Source organism: Mauremys reevesii, linkage group 3, assembly GCF_016161935.1.
Source record: "Mauremys reevesii isolate NIE-2019 linkage group 3, ASM1616193v1, whole genome shotgun sequence".
NCBI classification, from domain to species: Eukaryota; Metazoa; Chordata; order Testudines; family Geoemydidae; genus Mauremys; species Mauremys reevesii.
In genome coordinates, this window is record NC_052625.1 from 28392248 (window position 1) to 28413667 (window position 21420).

At 44.2% G+C, this 21420-nt stretch overlaps 1 protein-coding gene across 4 annotated transcripts in view; it reads left to right on the plus strand.

Annotated features, from left to right (window-relative positions):
• Positions 1–2659: 2659 nt before the first annotated feature.
• The window catches only part of STON1 (stonin 1), a 55275-nt gene continuing 36514 nt past the window's right edge, over positions 2660–21420 (plus strand). Inside the window, exon 1 of one of the 4 annotated variants that reach the window (XM_039529952.1) lies at positions 2660–2747. The gene's annotated coding sequence lies outside the window, so the exon portion shown is untranslated. The remainder of the gene's footprint in view (positions 2748–21420) is intronic. The other 3 variants (XM_039529951.1, XM_039529954.1, XM_039529953.1) reach the window with 3 other exon arrangements.

The following is a 21420-nucleotide window of genomic DNA, read 5'->3' on the forward strand; positions in this document are numbered from 1 at the left end:
ACTGTCTGATACTGTGTCCTGGAGAGTGTAAAAAGACAAAAGTAACGAAACAGGTTGTTTCTTTTTAAGGGGGTGTGACGGAGCGATTCTGGCGGGACCCAACTGAGAGTGCCAAATCAGGACCAATTGCTCAAACAGGGCAGTTACAGCCCCAGGCTGGGGTTTTTCCACCTCTAAGGCAAACCAAACCAGCCAGACAAAAGGGACTTTGGTCTCACCCCACTGGCTAACCACAAGTCACACAAGCAATTTCCTTAGACACTCCAGTCTCCCAGTATCACCACCAGTGCACTCGTCCTGGGGATAAATGGTTATGAAAACCAACACCCCAATAAAAGAAAAAGGTTCTCTCAATCCCAAAGGACCAAGCCCCAGACCCAGGTCAATATACACATCAGATCTTACCCACAAATCACGCTGTTGCCAATCCTTTAGAATCTAAAATCTAAAGGTTTATTTACAAAGGGAAAAAGGTAGAGATGAGAGGTAGAATTGGTTAAATGGAATCAATTACATACAGTAATGGCAAAGTTCTTAGTTCAGGCTTGCAGCAGTGCTGGAGTAAACTGCAAGTTTAGATTAAGTCTCTGGAGAACATCCCCCACTGGGATGGGTCCTTCAGTCCCTTGTGTAAAGCTTCAGTTTGTAGCAAAGTCCCTCCAGAGGTCAGAAGCAGGATTGAAGACCAGATGGAGATGAGGCATTAGCCTTATATAGACTTTTCCAGGTGTAAGAATCCCTTTGTCTTCACTGTGGAAATTTACAGCAAAATAAAATGGAGTCTGGAGTCACATGGGCCAGTCCCTGCATACTTTGCTGAGTCACAAGGCGTGTCTGCCTTCTCTCCATGGGTCAATTGTGTAGCTGATGGCCCTTTAACGGGCCATCAAGCCAGCTATGCCGGGCTAACATCAGCTTTGTCTGGGACACTTCCCAGAGGCAGAGCATAATACAAAATTACAGACATTACAGAGCCAATACTTATAACTTCAACTACAAAATAATACACAGACATACAGACAGCATAATCATAACCAGCAACCCAGAACCTGGTCTTAGACACCTTATATGACCCCCTTTACTTAGGATTTGGTGCCACTACAGGACCTTGGTTGCAACCCATGTTCTATATGGTCCCCATTTATATCAATAACGTCACAGGGGGAAAGAAAATATGGTGGTAGATGCCTTGCTCAGGAAAGAGGGCTCTGACGTGCTGCCCCTGGGTCAGCCTGTGGTTAACCCTCTTGCAGCTGATATTCTATGATTCTATCCCAGAACAAAGAGTAAGAGTGATGTCATCGTGAAAGTGCAAATAATCAACAAACCAACAAAAGTGAATACACAAAGTGCTTTAAAAAAGAACAAAGTAAACTGAAAAAAGTCTTTTTTGGCTAACTTCTCTGTTATACCGATAATAGGTGTTACTTGGCATGGTATAATAAAAAATTGTCAGAAAATATGATTTTCAAGTGGATGCTGTTTTGATCTATTTTATAGAGAGAGGATATTAATCATTACACCAATTTATTCTATGAAAACTGCCATAAGCTCTTTAACTTCCACCAGAACATTAGCCAGAGATGGGTTGAACAGACCTTGACATAGTGTCACCTGAACAGCATCACCTTCTCAGTACTATACCCATTGTCAGGCTCATCCTAATGCTTGGTTTGGGACTAAGGGTTTCCATTTGTCACTTTTCCCATTTTGATCTGGATGACTTAAAGTGATCTGAGGTATGTGGAATCTTTCATTTCCTCAAGATAAAAGGTGCAAAAAATTGCAAACTTAAGATAATGTATTATGGCTCATACACCATCCCTCATCTAATCTCCCAGTGTTAGCTAAGGCTGATTCAGCAAGGTTCTTAAGCATATGATTAACTTTAAAGATGTGACTAGTCTCATTGACAGAAAGTTAGACACTTAAAATAACATTTTCGAGGGCACTTAAGTGTCTTGGGAGTGTCCCATCTTCAAAAGAGACAGAGCGTATGTCTACACCAGGTATGGCGCTGTAGCTGTGCTGCTCTAGCACCACAGTTATACTTCCTACATTGATGGAGGGATTTTTATCTCTCTGCGGTGGTACCTAGGATGATGGAGGAATTCTTCTGTCCAGGTTGCTATGTCTCCAGTAAGGGTTAGCTTGACCTAACTATGACACTCAGGGTGCAACATTTTTCACAGCCCTGAGCAACACAGCTAGGTTGATTTAATTTTTAAGTGTAGACCAGGCCTTAGGCCTCTAAGTCCGATTGACTTTCAATGAAATCTTGGCTCTTAAGTGACTAAATCACTTTTGAAAATCGGATTTAGGTTCTTAGGTTACCAAGAGGCTTTTGGCCTTTACGATGCTTAAGTAAAAGTTTACCTTGTTTAAACAGGGTTCTAGACATAGTGCAAACCAAGAGATTAAAGACACTCAACTTTGCTTACAAGTAATTAAATGTGTAAAAACGCTGCGTGCCTACGACCACTGCTGCTTCCTCCCTGGGCTGGCTCCATCTTAGACTGGGGCACGCTCAGATTCCCCAGCTACGAGCTTGTCCCATAGCCCAGCCTGTGGGGCTGCAGCCGCTAGGGCCCTCCCTGCAGCAGGGCTGTGAGCAGAGGCAGCTCCAGCCTCCTGCATTGTGCGCCGGCCCCTACTCCCTCCTCCCCCTCCGCCAGTGTAGAAGCCTGTCCTCCCGGGCGGCGGCCGGCGCCAAGGCTGCGATCCCGGGCGCCGTGCAGTGCACACGGGTAAGGGGGTCCCGGCGCAACAGGGGGCAGCAGGGGCAGCAACGCCCCGCCGGGCACGGGGCACCGCGGGCTGACTCCGACTTGAGGCAGGGACCAGCTGCCTCGCACCGGGTCCGACTTCAGCCGGAGCGGGCAGGGGGAGGTGGGAGCCGTCAGTCCCCCGCCCCTTGCGAGGTCAGGCTGCTGCCTGGGGCGCTCTCTGCAGTGCTTGCCCCCTGGGGCACTCGGGAGACCTCCAGCGCGAGTTACTTTGTTTCGTGGCCAGCAGGGCCGGGGACAGACTGCGGGCAGGGCTGAGCTGGTGTGCGCGGCAGCTGAGCTCATCACTGCCTGGCCCAGGCCTGGGCCTCCCACTGGACCCACTCCCTTGCCAGGGTGGGAATGAGGCGGTGGGGCTCGGGGGCGGAGCTCTAGGATCCTGGTAGTGGGAAGGGTCCGTTCCGCTGCTGGCTCGGACTCGTTGATTATGATTAGGCTTCTTGCGTTCGCTGAATATTTGCAGGCTAGTCAGGCAAGTCGTTTGTTTCTGTTCACAAGGTTGAAAATTGTAATTTGCAGCAAGTTGAACTTCATGCAAAGTGCAAACTCTCCCAGTAGCTGTTGAGAAGTGTAGTGTAGCTTGTGTACTAACAGAAACTGCACTAACTACTACCCTCCTCCCTGGTTGTGTGGAAAATGCCAGGGAATTTCTTTCTAAAGGCTGCTGTTCCCAAAGTCAGAGCTCAGGGGCGCCATTTCAGATTGGGGGGAGGAGGCAACTTTAATCCTGATTCTAGGGACTGCTTAGGGACCTGAAAACTCTAGGTCCCCCCCCCCCATAATTTAGAAATTAGCTGATAGCACTGTGTCTAATTCCTATATAAAAAAGAGGATTTAATGAATATTAGACCCACTCAGCTCTAATACTAACATGTTCTCACATCTTGTGTCAAGTCACTTAAGTTACATTAGTTAGGCTTAAAATTTTTATGTATATTCCTTGTTAATAACTCTCGAATACAACAATTGTAGAAAAATCTAGATTTCTATCGCTTATTTTTTTGCAGTTCACCAAACTTGGAATAGATCATTTAACTTTGGAAAAATCTTACTAAGGCAAGACCCCCCATGAGTTTATACTGCACCTGCCTGGGGCTCTAGAGGTGTCACCTCACTACAAATAATAGCCTAGAAACTAACCTTAAACAGGAGTGAAACTGACATTTTCAAGTCACTTTCACAGTACTGCCAATCCAAAATCATGAATCAGGCTCACCAAAAATCATGAGATTGGCTTTAAAATCATGAGATTATGTGAAAATAACAGATTTGGAGCTCTTTTTATTTGCTTTCTGCTTTTTGAGCCTTTAGTGTGCACTGGAGACACATTTTGAAGCTTTCTCCACAGCCACGAGGACTAGAAACTTCATTTTTCTTTAAGAATGAAGGCTGAAATCATCACATATCCACTTGACTCCAGGAGCTGGGGCTTTAAGGAAAACAATTATCATGAAACTCATGACAAAATCATGAGAGTTGGCAACACTGCTTTTATTTCTGTTTAAAGGCTAGTTACTTTCCAGAAGCCTCTTAAATATAACACTATAGTGATTGAGTTGCAGTTCTCACAGGAGAATATTTAAAACCAAACACCAAGAAAATTCTGTATTTTAAAGTTGAGAAAAAAACAGACTTCTGAGGTACATCAGAGCCACTGCAGGCGGGAAAGGAAAATAAACAGGCACAGGAGCTCTGGGCAGCTCTTCCTTTAGAAAGAAAGTTGGAGGGTCAAATTTTCTAGTCCTTAGTCAACTAAAACTTCTATTGCCATCAGTGCCTCCACTCAGGTGTAAACATCACAGTGAACATGTGATAACATGTGTGGTCAATAACTATACACGCCATACTTAAATATCTGAGCCTCTTTTACAGGCTAAACTTCCATATCCTTAATTACCAGCCCGTTCTTACTTTAATCACCCTGTCTCTGTTTTTAAACACAGTACTGACTCCCTGCCTCAGGAGCACCTCTCCTCTGCAGAACTTACATTTCACACTAAGGACTTGTATACACTGGCAATTTACAGCACTGCAACTTCCTCGCTTGGGGGTGGAAAAACACCCCCCTTAGCACAGCAAGTTTCAGCTCTGTAAAGCACCAGTGTAGATGTGCTCCCAGCTCTGGTAGCTACGCCCCTCGTGGAGGTGGGTTTTTTAGAGCGCTGGGAGTGCTTCCGCAACTACACAAGCCAACGTGACCAGTGTAGACTAGCCCTAATGCTGTGCTGTAGTTAAGAGCTCCACCTTGGAGCTTGCACACCTTCTTTATGAAACTCAAGGGGGGGCTTCTGCCCTCCCCTGGCCCTCCTAACTGATGCCCTTAGCAGAACTTTCTGGCTATCTAATCTTTACACTTGCCAAAGGATGTCATTCTTAAATCTCTCCTATTTTAAATGATGATGAACTTAATTATGGTCCAAAGTTTAAAATATGTTAACCAGTTGCTTATCTGCCATATTGCCAGCTCTGGGATAAATGTTTCCAAATTCTTTATTTTTGTGCTGTTTTATAAGAACTACACCAGCGTGCCAAACTTGTGGGGAACAAACAAATATTGCAGTTTATGTGAGGTCAGCTTCTGGACTTCAAATAAAAAATTCCAGGGCCAAATTTTCTGCTGAAATAACTCCACTGAAGTTAGTGGAGTTACACCAGCAGGGAATTTGCCTTCCACTGTTCAAGGAGCTGCTTCCTGGAGAATATTATGAAAGCAAAGTAATGCAGGAGCCTAGACTTCCCACTAACATACTTGGAGAATGATTGATCAAATTCCTTGGTTTCTTTCTTGCGTGTTCAGTATTCAGTAAAAGTTCAACTTTTTTCAGCTTGCTTTGAAAGAAACAAGGTTTAGCGCAGTAGTGTTTGTGCGCTAGTAGTTAAAATTGTTAACGTTTTCCATTATTTGCAAAATTTTCATGGTGGCTAAAATGTAGCCAGTAGTTCTGGCATGAGAGTTTATTTAGTATAGATTTAAAAATATAAATGTTAAGAGATTTTGTTCTACCACTTTTATTACAGAAAGGTAAAGAAAAAAGTCCTGATTACATTCAGTGCCAAGCATCTTCAACTCCTGTGGAAGTCAATGAGGGTTTGGGTGCTTAGCACCTTGCAGAATCAGGTCCAGAGGGTTAGTTTTACTGGTTTAAGGTGGAATACTCATTTTGCTTATGTATGTATGCTTAAGATGGGATATTCTTTTTGCTTATATAGTTTTCTGATATTTGTGGGAAATAAAAGACTTGTTTCCTAAACTTGTTGGGAAAAAATACTAGATACAATGTTTCAAATATGAATGCCTAAAATTAAGTTCCTAAGTCTATATTTGGACACCAAATAAGTGGTCTCATTGTCCATTTGTTGGAAAACTGATGGTGGCTTGCTCTTCCAACAAACAGGTGATAGTAAGACCCTGATGGTCAAAGGTTGCTGGAGACTTGTTTAATTGCTACAAACAGCAGCTCCTTTCACTTTTTCTTTTAGCCCTGTTAAGCCTGCTAGTATTGAACCTTGGAGCTCTGCTTAAGCCTTGTCTACACTGCTGCTTTACAGCACTGAAACTTTCTTGCTCAGTGGTGTGAAACCTCTCCTCCCCCCCTCCCCACCCAAGCAATGCAAGTTTCAGTGCTATCAAGTGGCAGTGTAGACAGTGCACCAGCGCTGGAAGCTTCTCCCATCATGGGGGTGGTTTTTTTATGGGTTTATTTAGCTTTTTTATGGGTTTATTTGTTTTTTATGGTTCCATGACTACACAGCCACGTTAAAGTGCTGCTGCAGCAATGCTTTAGAATCATAGAAGATGAGGGTTGGAAGGGACCTCAAAAGGTCATCTAGTCCAACCCCCTGCTCAAAGCAGGACCAATCCCCAGAGAGATTTTTACCCTAGTTCCCTAAATGGCCCCCTCAAGGATTGAGCTTGCAACCCTGGGTTTAGTAGGCTAATGCTCAAACCACTGAGCTATCCCTCCCTCCAAATATTGGTAGCGAAGACATATCCTACATCATAGGAAACTAAGGGTCAGCGCCTTCTTTCCCTATCTGGAGGCTGCACATCTTATAAAATTATTACAGTTTAAGGGAGGGAAAAAGTAAGTTTGTGGATAAGAATAAACTTTTGTTTGTCTACAGCATTGAAAGTATGTGTACAGCAACAAAACATTTTGTGGCCTTTATGTAACAACATAAAATCAAACTACGTCTTTGAATATTTGCATGAGTACCCTGATGGAAATGAGCGCTTAGTATAAATAGCTGTGATTGAGAGCATAAAAATAGTTTGGCCATCATAGGGTATGGCCAGAAGTTACAGTGAAGCAATATTAGGATTATAAATCAAACCAACAGGAAATTCCAAGTTAAGGCAGACATTCTGCCCTTAAATAACATACACATATGAACTTTTTCCCCCCTCAATAACAAGAACACAGAATTTCTGTAACTCTGTATTTTTTGGCTTGTTGCAATCTTAATGGACTGAATTTTCAGGCAGGCCTGCCTAAATCTAGGCTTTTAAATCCATATTTAGACATTGAACTTGCAGCCCATATGAATGTTAGTCTAGTGGTAGACTTACTTAATTAATCAAGTTAAAGAGCAAAACTCCACAATGAACATCCCCTTGCTTCATATATTTGAGAAATGAGATTTTATTGCTCCAAATAATTCTTTCCACTTCAATAGACTTTTCCATTCAGGGATTTCAAAGCACTTCAAGCGTTATAAGAGCAACACTATCAGGCACCCACAGTTTTTAAAGTTTTCTTGATAGGTATAAATATCACTTTCCCTATTGCCTTTAAGCCAGGCAGTGCAGCAAACATGTCTCTTAAAAACATACTCATCCGCACCCCAACTAAAACAGCAAATTATACATCTGGATGTGAATCCAAATTAGGCTCTTCTGGGGACCAGTTTTGACAGTTACTGATAGTGCGCTCATCAAAAATTTGATCTGAGTGAAGGCTATGAAGAAGCCATTGTCAGTAAATGTAAAAATATTGTGCTATACATTTATCTAATTAAACATGTAATAATGTAATTGTGCAGATTTCCTCTCATACTAGTACACCTTGTGATAACTGTTTTAAAGGCTTTAAGGAAGGCACTTGTGGTGTTCCTGTGTAGTTTAGGAGAGAGCATTGATCTGTTGAAAATATTAATTATAGCCCACCTACAGTGCTTTTCACACTGAAAGAGCTGTACAAGCATGAAGTAGTGTACTAGCCAATAAAAAAAAAAATATTAGCACTTTACATTTTCCTCTTGGCTGCTAAAATGTGGCATAGTTTGAAATGCCGGTTCAAAAACTGACTATTGTATAACATGAGAAAGTAGCATATCACATTACTACAAGAACACTGTCCAGTTCAGAGCTATATATTAAATAGTTTCCTTAACTTTGTTATTAACAACAGCTTGCTGTAGATTATTAAAGTTGGAAGCATTTTAAAAACATCCTTTTTGTCATTTATTCTGTTCATAATGTTTTGCACATCACTCAGCTTGGACAGTACAAATACCAGCTGAAAGGCCAGTTTTATAGTTGTTATCCTCCCCTCCTCCTCTCCCTCCACAATTATCAATTACTGGTTCTCATGCACTACACTGGTGCTTAAGTGTTTGGGTCCTTAATATTCTTCTAGAACAGGGGAGGGCAAACTTTTTGGCCCAAGGGCCACTTCTGGGTGTGGAAATTGTATGCAGGGCCTTGAATGTAGGGCTGGGGCAGGGGGTTGGGGTGCGGGAGGGAGTGCGAGGTGTGGGAGGGGGTGCGGTGTGCAGGAAGGGGCTCAGGGCAAGGGGTTGGGGTGTAGGAGGAGTGCAGGATGCAGCAGGGGGCTTAGGGCAGGGGATTAGGGTGCAGGAGGGGGTGTGGAGTGCGGGAGAGGGCTCAGGGCAGGGGTTGGGGTGCAGGAAGAGTGCAGCAGTGGGCTCAAGGCAGGGGGTTAGGGGACTGAGGGCAGGGAGTTGGGGTGCAGGAGGGATTTGGGGAGCGGGCTCCAGCCTGGTGCCTCTTACCTCAAGTAGCTCCAGGGTGACAGCGGCGTGCAGTGGGGCTAAGGTAGGCTCCCTGCCTGCCCTGGCCTGGCGACATTCCCGGAAGTGGCCAGCATGTCCGGCAGTGGCTCCTGGGGGTGGGGTAGGGCAGGCGGTTCCCTGTTCCCGGCCAATGGGAGCTGCAGGAGGCAGTGCCTGCAGGCAAGGGTGGTGCACGGAGCCCTCTGCTCCCCCTCCCCCAGGGGCCACAGTGACATGGGGCCGGCTGCTTCTGGAAGCAGCGTGGGGCCAGCACAGGCAGGGAGCCTGGCTTAGCCCCACTGCGCTGGGGGCTGGCAATCTCGCGGGCTGGATTGAAAGCTCTGATGGGCCAGATGCGGTCCGTGAGCCGTAGTTTGCCCTCCCCTCTTCTAGAAAAATGTTTAATTGTAAAGACAATGGAATGGCAGATATAGGACTTGATTAATAAAGAATTAAAGGAGGGTAATAAAAATAATGACAGTCAACATAGGTTTATGGAAAATAGATCCCATCAAACTAAGCTGATATCTTTTTTTGGTGAGATTGCAAGTTTGGTAGATAAAGGTAATAGTGTTGATGTAATATACTTAGATTTCTGTAAGACATTTGAATTAGTACTACATGACTCTTAATTAAAAAATTAGCTATAAAATTAACATGGCACACATTACATGGATTAAAGGCTGGCTAATTGCTAGTTCTCAAAATGTAATTATAAATGGGGAATCATTATCTAATGGGTGTGTTTTTGAAGGGGTCCTGCAGGGATAGGTTCTTGGCCCTAGGCCAGTGGTTCTCAAACTTTTTTTTCACGGACCACTTGAGAATTGCTGAGGGTCTCGGCGGACCACTTCATGATCTTTCCAAATGTTGTTTGTACCATTAGCTAACTATTGTAAAGCGCTTTGGATAAAAGCTCTAAATAAAAAACACCCTTCATAATTAAATTTTTTTTGTTCTATAAGGAAAAGCACACAACTCATATTTCAATATCAGTAGTCTTACCTTTCTAATGCAATCAATGTGCCCTCTCTCCCCAGCTGTGGCAGCCCCCGACCTGGGGCTGGGAAGGAGGCAGGTGTCTCCCCTGCCATGGAGCTGGGGCTGGGAAGGAGGCAGGTATCTCCCCTGCCACAGAGCTGGGGCTGGGAAGGAGGCAGGTATCTCCCCTGCCACAGAGCTGGGGCTGGGAAGGAGGCAGGTATCTCCCCTGCCACAGAGCTGGGGCTGGGAAGGAGGCAGGTATCTCCCCTGCCACAGAGCTGGGGCTGGGAAGGAGGGCCATCTCTCCCCGGCAGCCGCAGCCCTGGAGCTGGGGAAAGTCACCTCTTTCTCTGGCTGCTGCAACTCTGCACGTCCCAAATTCCCCACTGCCCTCTCCCACCTACCCCCTATTCCCCCCAAAGCCACCACCTCACCTTACATGTACATCTTCAGGGTCCAGGCACCTAATTAGTGGAGCCACTAATTAGGTAGGTGGCCCTTCATTCTCCTGTGTGCAGCTGCCCAGGCGCGCACCTTGGAGAGAACTATCCGCGGACTATCTGAATGGAGCTTGCGGACCACTGGTGGTCTGCGGACCACAGTTTGAGAACCTCTGCCCTAGGCTGTTTAACATTTTTATTCATGACCTGGAAGAAAACATAAAATCATCACTGATAAAGTTCGCAGATGAGAAAAGATTAGGGGAGTGATAAGTATTGAAGAGGACAAGTAGTTGATACAAAGCATCCTGGGTTGCTTAGTAAGCTGTGCATCAGCAAACAATATGCATTTTAATATGTCTAAATGTAAACATCTAGGAACAAGGAATGTAGGCCTTATTTAGAGGATGGGGCACTGTATCCTGGGAAGCAATGACTCTGAAAAAGATTTGGGGGTCACGGTGGATAAGCAGCTGTACATAAGCTCGCAGTGTGACTGGTGCCAAAAGGGCTATCTTGAGTAGCAGTAGAGAGGTTATATTGCTGGTATACTGTGTCCTGGTACCCACAACTTAAGAAGGACGTTGATAAATTGGAGAGGGTTCAGAGAAGAGTGATGAGAATGATTAAAGGATTAGAAAATATTCCTTATAGCAATAGACTGGGAGCTCAATCTATTTATCTTAACAAGGAGAAGGTTAAGGGGTGACTTGATTAGTCTGTAAGTACCTATATGGGGAACAAATATAATAATGGGCTTTTCAGTCTAACAGAGAAAGGTATTACATGATCCCATGACTGGAAGCTGAAGCTAGAGAAACTCAGACCTGAAATAGGGTGTAAATTTTTAACAATAATTAACCTTTTGAATAACTTATCAAGGGTCATGGTGGATTCTCCATCACTGACAATTTTAAAATCAAGATTGGATGTTTTTCTAAAAGATCTGCTCTAGGAATTAATTGGGGAAATTTTGTGGCCTGTAATATTTATGATGTCAGAGTTGATGATCACAGTGGTCCCTTCTTGCCTTGGAATCTATGAAATAATCTGTTGAGGTTAAAAACAAAAACAAAGAACCCCACATGACTAATTTTTACTACTTGGTATTATAAAACTCTCCCCCACCCTCTCAAAGAAACAACTAATTTTGTGGTCTAAACTATCTGCTAATGTCCTTTTTAACAATAAGATGAACAGAGTCCTATATGGCGAAACTACATTTGCAGTGCTAACATGTTTTCTAAACTAAGTTTAAAATTACTTCATTAGGTTCAAAAGCATTACATTAGCTTAATGGCCTAAATAGAACAATATTATAAATAAAAAGAGTTTTTCTCTACAGGAAGCATGTTAAGAATGGCCATACTGGGTCAGACCACAGGACTATCTAGCCCAGTATTCTGTCTTCTGATAGTGGCCAAAGTGCAGTGAGGTTCTTTAAGTTTCTACAAAGTAAAACATCACCTGGTGCCAATGAACAGTTCATGTAAAACTCTTCTCTGTCTATGGTAACGCTGAGGAGTAGTGTGTTTGAAAAGATGCAAACTAGAACTGATTAAACTGTGGAATGAACACACTTTAAAGAATACTTAGAAATTCTTTTCCATGCTGAGAAGAATAGCAACCTCATCCTCATTATGTGTGCTTTTTTCCTCAACTGTGTTTTTTAACTGAAGAATTTTATTTATACAAGAAAGACAGATCCAGCAGAGAGGAGTATTATATAAGGGAGAGAAACATATATTTCTATGAGAAGGTGAATTAAAGACAATTTACATATTTTATTTGACTACATACTAAACATAAATAAAACAGTGAGTCTTAGGCCTGGTCTACACTGGGCGTTTAAATCGGTTTTAGGAGCGTAAAACCGATTTAATGCCACAACCGTCCACACTAGGAGGCACCTTATATCGATTTTAATGGCTCTTTAAATCGGTTTCTGTACTCCTGCCCGACGAGAGGAGTAGCGCTAATATCGGTATTAACATATCGGAATAGGGTTAGTGTGGCCGCAATCGACGGTATTGGCCTCCGGGAGCTATCCCACAGTGCACCACTGACCGCTCTGGACAGCATTCTCAACTCGGATGCACTGGCCAGGTAGACAGGAAAAGCCCCGCGAACTTTTGAAATTCATTTCCTGCTTCGACAGCGTGGAGAGCTCATCATCACAGGTGACCACGCACAGCTCATCAGCACAGTTAACAATGCTGTCTCCTGAGAATCGAAAAAGAGCCCCAGCATGGACCGCTCGGGAGGTAATGGATCTGATCGCTATATGGGGAGAGGATTCAGTGCTAACAGAACTGCGTTCCAAAAGACGAAATGAAAAAGTATTTGAAAGAATTTCTAAGGCTATGACGGCTAAAGGCCACAGCAGGGACTCCGTGCAGTGCAGAGTGAAAGTTAAGGAGCTCAGACAAGCCTACCAGAAAACCAAAGAAGCAAACGGAAGGTCCGGGCAGGTCGAAAAACATGCTGCTTCTATGATGAGCTGCATGGAATTTTAGGGGCTGCGCCACAGTACCCCACCCTGACCGTGGATTCCGAGGTGGGGTTGTAATCTCTGCCATGTCTGAGGATTATGCAGACGGGGAAGATGAAGAGGAAGAAGAAGAGGAAGACCTCGCAGAGAGCACACAGCACTCCGTGACCCCAGCAGCCAGGAGCTTTTATCACCCTGACGGAATTACCCTGCTCCCAGCCCTCACAAGCAACTATTCCAGAGAATGACGCCCTGGAAGGGAGCTCTGGTGAGTGTACCTTTGCAAATAGCAAACAGTGTTTTTTAAGCAAGCCTTTTTTAATGATTGATTTGCCCAGAGGACTTGGGATGCATTCGCAGACAGTATAGTTACTTAGAAAAGTTTGTTAACATGTCCGGGGATTGAGAGGAAATCCTCCAGGGACATCTCGATGAAGCGCTCCTGTAGGTACTCCAGAAGCCTTTGCAGAAGGTTTCTGGGCAAGGCATCCTTGTTCCGCCCACCATGGTAGGACACTTTACCATGCCATGCATGTAGCAAGTAATCAGGTATCATTGCGTGGCAAAGCATAGCAGCGTATGGTCCCGGTGACTGCTGGCATTCAAGAAGCATCCGCTCTTTATCTTGTTCTGTTATCCTCAGCAAAGTGATATTGTTCAGGATAACCTGGTTAAAAATCAGGAATTTAAGTAAGGGGGGTGGCCATTTCTCTACTGGGTTCGTGGAATGCAGCAGCTTAAAAAAAACACTTTCCTGCACGTAGCGGCCGGGGAGGGGAGGAGTGAAATGCCGATGATCTTTTCTGTTTGGTCACCGGCGAGGCGATCTTCCCAAGCTACCGGACAAGCAGTGGGTGGGGAGGGGAAGGTTGTTGATTAGCAGGAGCTAGCGTGGTATTAGCCATGCGTTGGGGAGGGTAAATCACTGAGACAGTGGCTTACCATGGCCGCATGCAAGCTGAATCCTGATGCCTGGACCTGTGTCTGAGATCTGTAACCCCAGAGATGCAAGCAGTCACTATTAAGATGAAAATGCGACCTTGTAGGGAAATCACATGTGCTATGTAAGGTGAATAGTGCTTTTCACTGTGAAAGAGTATAACCATTGTTCTGTAAAATGTATCTTTCTAAATATTTATCTCCCTCATGCAGCTGCAATTTTTCAAGCGTCCCTCCTCCATCCCAAAGGCTAGCACAGATAAGGCGGAGGAAAAAAGAAGGCGAGATGAGATGTTCTCGGATATTATGGAAGTTACACGCAATGAAAGAGCTCATCTGAATGAGTGGAAGGACGTGGTTTCAAATTACAGGAAAGAGGCCAGTGAACGTGAGGACAGGAGGGATGAACGTGAGGACAGGAGGGACAACCGAGATGAGAGGTGGCGGCAGGAAGACCGGCAGGAAAATCAGCGGTGGCGGCAGGAAGATCAGCGGTGGCAGGATGCAACTCTGGGGCTGCTGCGTGATCAAACTGACATGCTCCGGCGTCTTGTGGAGCTTCAGGAACGGCAGCAGGATCACAGAGTGCCGCTGCAGCCCCTGTATAACCACCCTCCCCCCTCACCATGTTCCTTAGCCTCCTCACCCAGACGTGTAAGAACGCGTGGGGGGAGGCTCCGTGCACTCGCCCACTCCACCCCCGTGGACAGCCCAACCAGAAGGATGCCGTTACTCTGAATTTTTTTTTAATGGCCTTCTCCATCCCTCCTTTCCTCCTCCCAAAGCACACCCTTACTTCTCTCCTCTTTTATAATGAATCAATAAAGAATTCATGCTTTTTAAATGAGAGTGACTTTATTTGCATAAGTAAGCTGTACTCGAAGGGGGAGGGGGAGTTGCTTACAGGGACTGAGTCAATCAAGGGGGTTGGGTGTTCATCAACAAACACAGCAGTCACACTGTACCCTGGCCATTGATGAAGCTCGTTTTCAAATCTTCTCTGATGCGCACCGCTTCCTGGTGTGCTCTTCTAATCTCCCTGGTGTCTGGCTGCGCGTAATCAGCGGCCAGGTGATTTGCCTCAGCCTCCCACCCAGCCATAAAGGTCTCCCCTTACTCTCACAGAGATTGTGGAGAATACAGCAAGCAGCAATAACATAGGGGACATTGGTTTGGCTGAGGTCTGAGCGAGTCAGTAATGTGCGCCAGCGAGCCTTTAAACGGCCAAATGCACATTCCACCACCATTCTGCACTTGCTCAGCCTGTAATTGAACAGATCCTGACCACTGTCCAGGCTGCCTGTGTATGGCTTCATGAGCCATGGCATCAAGGGTAGGCTGGGTCCCCAGGATAACGACAGGCATTTCAACATCCCCAACTGTTATTTTCTGGTCTGGGAAGTAAGTCCCTTGCTGCAGCCGCGTTTAAACAGAGTAGTGCTTCTGAATACGCGGCGTCATGAACCCTCCTGGCCATCCCGTGGATGTTTGTGAAACGTCCCTTGTGATCCACCAGTGCTTGCAGCACCATTGAAAAGTACCCTTCCGGTTTACGTACTGGGTGCCCTGGTGCTGCGGTGCCAAGATAGGGATATGGGTTCCATCTATCGCCCCCCCACAGTTAGGGAATCCCATTGCAGCAAAGCTATCCACTATGGCCTGCACGTTTCCCAGAGTCACAACCTTTCATAGCAGCAGCTTAGTGATTGCTTTGGCTACTTGCATCACAGCAGCCCCCACAGTAGATTTTCCAACTCCAAATTGATTCCCGACTGACCGGTAGCTGTCTGGCGTTGCAAGCTTCCACAGGGCTATCGCCACTCGCTTCTCTACTGTGAGGGCTGCTCTCATCTTGGTATTATGGCGTTTCAGGGCAGGGGCAAGCAAGTCACAAAGTTCCATGAAAGTGCCCTTACGCATGCGAAAGTTTCGCAGCCACTGGGAATCGTCCCACACCTGCAACACAATGCGGTCCCACCAGTCAGTGCTTGTTTCCCGGGCCCAAAATCGGCGTTCAATGGATAGAATCTGCCCCATTACCATCAGGATCTCCAAAGCGCCGGGGCCCGCGGTTTGAGATAATTCTGTGTCCACGTCCTCATCACTGTCATCGCCGCGCTGCCGTATCCGCCTCTTACTCACCTCGGTTCGAAGGTCCTGGTTCAGCATATACTGCACGAGAGTGCGCGAGGTGTTCAAAACATCCACGATTGCGGTATGGAGCTGAGCAGGGTCCATGCTTGCTGTGCTATGGCGTCTGCACGGTTCACCAAGCAAAAAAGGCGCGAAACGGTTGTCTGCCGCTGTCAGGGAGGGAGGGAGGGGTGAGGCTGTACCCAGAACCACCCGCGAAAATGATTTTTGCCCCATCAGGCACTGGGATCTCAACCCGGAAATGCCAAGGGGCGGGGGAGGCTGCGGGAACTATGGGATAGCTACGGGATAGCTACCCACAGTGCAACGCTCCAGAAATCGACGCTAGCCTCGGACCATGGACGCACACCACCGATTTAATGTGTTTAGTGTGGCCGCGCGCACTCGATTTTATAAAATCTGTTTTACAAAACCGGTTTATGCAAATTCGGAATAGTCCCGTAGTGTAGACGTACCCTTAGAGGTCAGTGCTTTGTGGAACATAACAGAGGGAATAGAATGAAACTCCAACATAGTCTCAATTAACATAATGACTGCAGATTTGATTACACATTTCTTTTCCCTCTAGAAAAAAGAGTTTCTCTATCTGAGAGGTGTAAGTTAATGAGGACAATCATTTTTAGGGGCTGATCAGATAGGGCCTAATTCTTCTCACATTAAAGTCAATAGAAAATAGTGTCAAGTATCAGAGGGGTAGCCGTGTTAGTCTGGTTCTGTAGAAGCAGCAAAGAATCCTGTGGCACCTTATAGACTAACAGATGTTTTGCAGCATGAGCTTTCGTGGGTTGGCTCTGAACCACAGAGCTCTTTTCGGAAGATTCATGTTTTGTCAGCAAGTCTCCAGATCAGTCTTTTAGGTGTTTACAGCAGTCATCCTGGGCGGGGATTCAGTGGAGAACTGATTACCTTAATTAACTCACTCTCCAGCCTTACATAGGATTTACATAATGTGGGAATCTTTTGTTTCCCTGTTTGATTCCTACCGCCCCTTCAGCGGAAAAGTACCAGCAGTGTCCCAGGCGGTATTTTGTACCAGGTGACATCATCACATTGTGAACAAGAAGTGGGCAGCAAATGTAAACACATTTGTTTATCTGAGTGATTGGCTGAACAAGAAATAGGACTGAGTGGACTTGTAGGCTCTGAAGTTTTACATTGTTTTATTTTTGAATGCAGTTATTTTCTGTATATAATTCTACATTTGTAAGTTCAACTTTCATGATAAAGAGATTGCACTACAGTACTTGTATTAGGTGAATTGAAAAATACTATTTCTTTTGTTTTTTACAGTGGCAATACTTGTAATCAAAAATAAATATAAAGTGAGCACTGTATACTTTGTATTCTGTGTTATAACATCAAAAATATTTAAATTGTATTCTATTATTGTTCAACAGTGTGATTAATCATGATTACTTTTTTTAATTGTGCCATTAATCACGATTAATTTTTTAAATCATTTGACAGCCCTAGATACCATGGATACATCCCGCCTCATTTGCTTCTAAGTTATAAATCTCAAGTCCAGAGATGTACAATTTAGTCAAGGGATCCTAAAGAAGGATATCAGAAGATATAACACTTATGTTTAAAATAGGCAGTCCAACAGTTATTCATTTTGGGCTATAAAAAAAGAATAATATAATTTCAAGATCTGGTTGGGAGAAATATCTTCTATATTTCCTCTCTACAGAGAGGATGCCTATTATAGAATTTTGGGATTCAGTACCACTGGTCAAGAACTTGGAAGGAATCTAAGGAGCAGAGAGAGAGAGAGAAATATTTGGTCTTGTACCATCAGCTAGTCATTCTCCTAGTTAGTTTTAATGATACACATATTATTATATGGCAGTGGTTCTCAAACGTATTTGAAGGGCCTCCCTTCTTTGTGTAGTCGTTTACGCCCCCTCCACTCCCACAAGTACATATATCGCCACTTAGCTCTGAAGGCAAATGGAGAGCAGCAGCAGCTGCTGGCTGGGTGCCCAGCTCTGAAGGCAGCTCCATGCCAGCAGCAGCATACAAGTAAGGGTTGCAATGTGAAAAGTGATATTCATCAATGTCACTTTTCACAGCAGACTTAGCATCCCATTGCCACCCTTACTTCTGTGCTCCTGCTGCCACCCTGGAGCTGACAGCTGGAGCCTTGCCGCTTCCAGGTGAGGGATGGGGGAGTGGGGAGAAGGAAGGCTAGCCAGAGCCTGGGCTGCCTCCTGGTGAGGGATTGTGTGGGGGATGAAGGCAAGCCCGAGGCCAGATGAAGGGGATTCTGCTATTCCCTTTATCTCCTGCCTTCTGGGTGTGCATCGTCCTTCTTCATGAGCCCCAGCCACCCAGGACTCACAGCTAGAGCTCTTCTTAAAAAAAAAAGAAAAAAAAAAAAGGCATAAAGCTCACACCTCTCTTGATCCATTCCCGTGCCTCCTTTGGGAGGCCTGCTCCATAGTTTGAGAACAGCTGTTATGGTATTAGCCTTATGTATATTTTTCTTACCAAGAGTCAGTCATAAGTATACCTGGGTCTGAGATTTTTTTTTCCTTCTTCTTCTTCTTTTTTTTTTTTTTTTACCAATTTTGTAACCTTCAGGATAGGCTGCATGACCTACCTGTTTCCATAGGCTTTTCTTTGGGAGAGATGGACTTGGAAAGACTGAGTTGAGAAATTTTGTTTGGTGTTAAGGAGATAGAAAACAGGTCTGTGTTTTATTTTTATGTATGATCTATGGGTGCAGACCCTTTTTTAAATTGCTTTATATGAATTTTATAACGTGCCTAAAAACTGGACTATGGACAGTTAACAGATGTGAACTGGGGTCCTAGACAGATAACTTTTTAGTTTCCCCCACATCAATAAAGTGAGTGTTTTCCTTTACGAGGAGTGGAAGCTCATCTTCCAGCCTCCCATATCCCTTTGCAGCTCACACTTGGGATATGGGCTGCTGAAGTAGAGGAGGGTTTTTGCAAGACTCAGCATCTACCAGCACTTCTCCATCCTCATGCCTCAAAATGTAGTGCTTAACGGTGGCTGCCTATCTAATATTCTTTAAATACTGTATTAGATATTTCTGTAAATTGTATTTCTGATGTTAAACTCTGCAAAATCTTCTGGGTCAAGGTCTGTAACATTCTAATGCATGCCATAGCATCAGTTTGTTGCCGGCACAGAATGCCCGAGGACAGCAACAGTGGTCCGTTGCCCGGTGTGCTTCGCTCCAATAAACACACCAAGATGGAGAAGCAGACAAAGTTTATTTGAGATCTCAAAGCATGATGCTAGGAGACAGACACGTCTCAAATCAAGCACACAGCTGAAACAGCTTTTCTCTTTTTATACATAACTTTTGCTAAGCTTTTTCTATCTCCCCCCCACTTCCCCTCTCTCCCCACCTTTCATTCCCATGTAGCACTTTGCAATAGCAATTACATTAAGCAGTTAAGTCATACTTGGCATCTAACAATTTAGCTCATTAGTAACTCTTCTGTGAACCGTTATCTTGTCTTACTTTCTTTGATCTGTTATTTTGCCCCTTAGCCAGGAGCAAGCAGGCCTCATTATAGCAGGCCTCATTATTACCTTCTGGTACAGGTGTTGCAACTGATAACCATTCTCTGTTGCTGGCCTGTTAGGTCGATTAAAGTTCAAACATGGACGGGCTTTGATTAGACATGGAATAACTTTGGTTCATTCAGGCCTAGTGCAGAAAGGCTTCATTGACACTTGTGGTCTTCCACCCTCCCGAGTTACCTAGTTACCTAGATTTATGCCTAGTGACACCAACAAGTTTAATAAAGTGTCTCATTGATCATATGGCATTGAAAGGAGACCAGATTAAATCATATTTCATACATAGACTCTCCAGTCTAAATTTTTGCTTATTATTGATGAGGTGGGTTTATTTTCCTTTTGAGGTAAATTTTGAAATTACTTCAGATCTGAGTGTTAGGGGAAGCCTAATAGATTGGACTCAGAAACAGGAAAATATTTTTTTCAAAGCACACCAGGCAGTGTTCTGTGTGATTATTCCATAGCAAACATGGCAACTGTTTTCAATACAGTAAACTTTGATGTAAGCCAAAGGGGAGTATCTCATCTCTTTCTGTTGTAAACTAAAAGAAGTGATGTTTCTTCTGAGAATGAGAGGCCTACTTCAACAGCAGCTAGAAAGAAAAAGATAGATATTATAGATGGGAATCTGACTGTAGATTACTAATTTCTATGTATTACCTTTTGAGATATTCTTGTATACTTCCCATTCCATGTGAATTTCGTGACTGTTTATAGCCTTAACAGTTTTAGATTAGTTCTAAGGGGCTGCTGGTAATGGGGGAGAGAGGGAGAGACCCCCCCCCCCCTCCTTCCCAGCCTCAGCTCTGTGGCTGCCGTGGTGAGGGAGAGAGGGCACATCCATCGCATTAGAAAGGTAAGACTACTGATATTAAAATATGAGTTGTGGGCTTTTATTTGTAGAACAAAAAACATTAATTATTATGACGGGTTTTTTTTATATAGCGCTTTTATCCAAAGTGCTTTACAATAGTTAGCTAATGGTACAAACAACATTTGGAAAGATCATTAAGTGGTCCACTGAGACCCTCAGCAATTTTCAAGTGGCCTGCAAAAAAAAAAAGTTTGAGAACCACTGCATTATGGTAATTTACAGCTATATGCTCTGCAATACTTAAATTAAGGAGAGGTTGTACTCTGTTTTGAAACTATTACTGTTTATAGCAAAATAGTGTTTTAAGAATTGTCTAAATTTATGTATAATAAACCATAACAACTCATGTGGTGTCATTATGGAATAGCTTTTACCACACACAGTATTGCTGCAGTTTTGCAACTAACATACTATTTAGAATATAGATTATCATGGTTGGAAGGGACATCAGGAGATCATCTAGTCCAACCCCATGCTCAAAGCAGGACCAAAGCAGTACATGCTAAAAATCTTGTTAATATAGGTCATTGGTGACAATGGTTACAAATTAGGCAAGAGGGAAATAGTGGTATGCTTAATCTGCTTTGGTGGGTATAAATTTCTGATACAGTTTTTCACCCACAGTTTTTTACATTTGCAATTTAGATCACTTGGATGTCAAATTTTATGATTAGTACTTCAGCAATCAAGAACTGAGATGTGAGTGAACAAACCCAAAGATACAATACAATTATTTACACATGCAAAAATGGAGGCTTGGTAAAGACTGGGCTGAAAATGTTACTCTCTCCAGTAATGCCATGGATGTCCATTGGTATGCAGCATGTTGTATAGGTTTGCCAGTGACTCCAAATGGGGAGGAGGCAGAGTGGATACAGAGGGTCTTGACAATGGGTACATGCGCTGTAAGGTGCCTTTTGCAATTTAACTTAGGGAAATGTAAAATAATGAGGTTAAGACTGAAAAATGGCAAAGAAATTTCTCTGTAAATGATTAGCATCTTGCAGAATGTAATCTGCAAAGATTACTCCTGGGGGGATTCTGCGTGACTGCGCACCCACAGAAAATGGCCCCATGCAGATTTCCTGTGTTTCCCTGCAGAAAATGGCAGGGAAGCCGCGTGAGGGGCGACCATAGGTGCAGTTTTTTGGGAGGGATTTCCCCCCTCCAAAC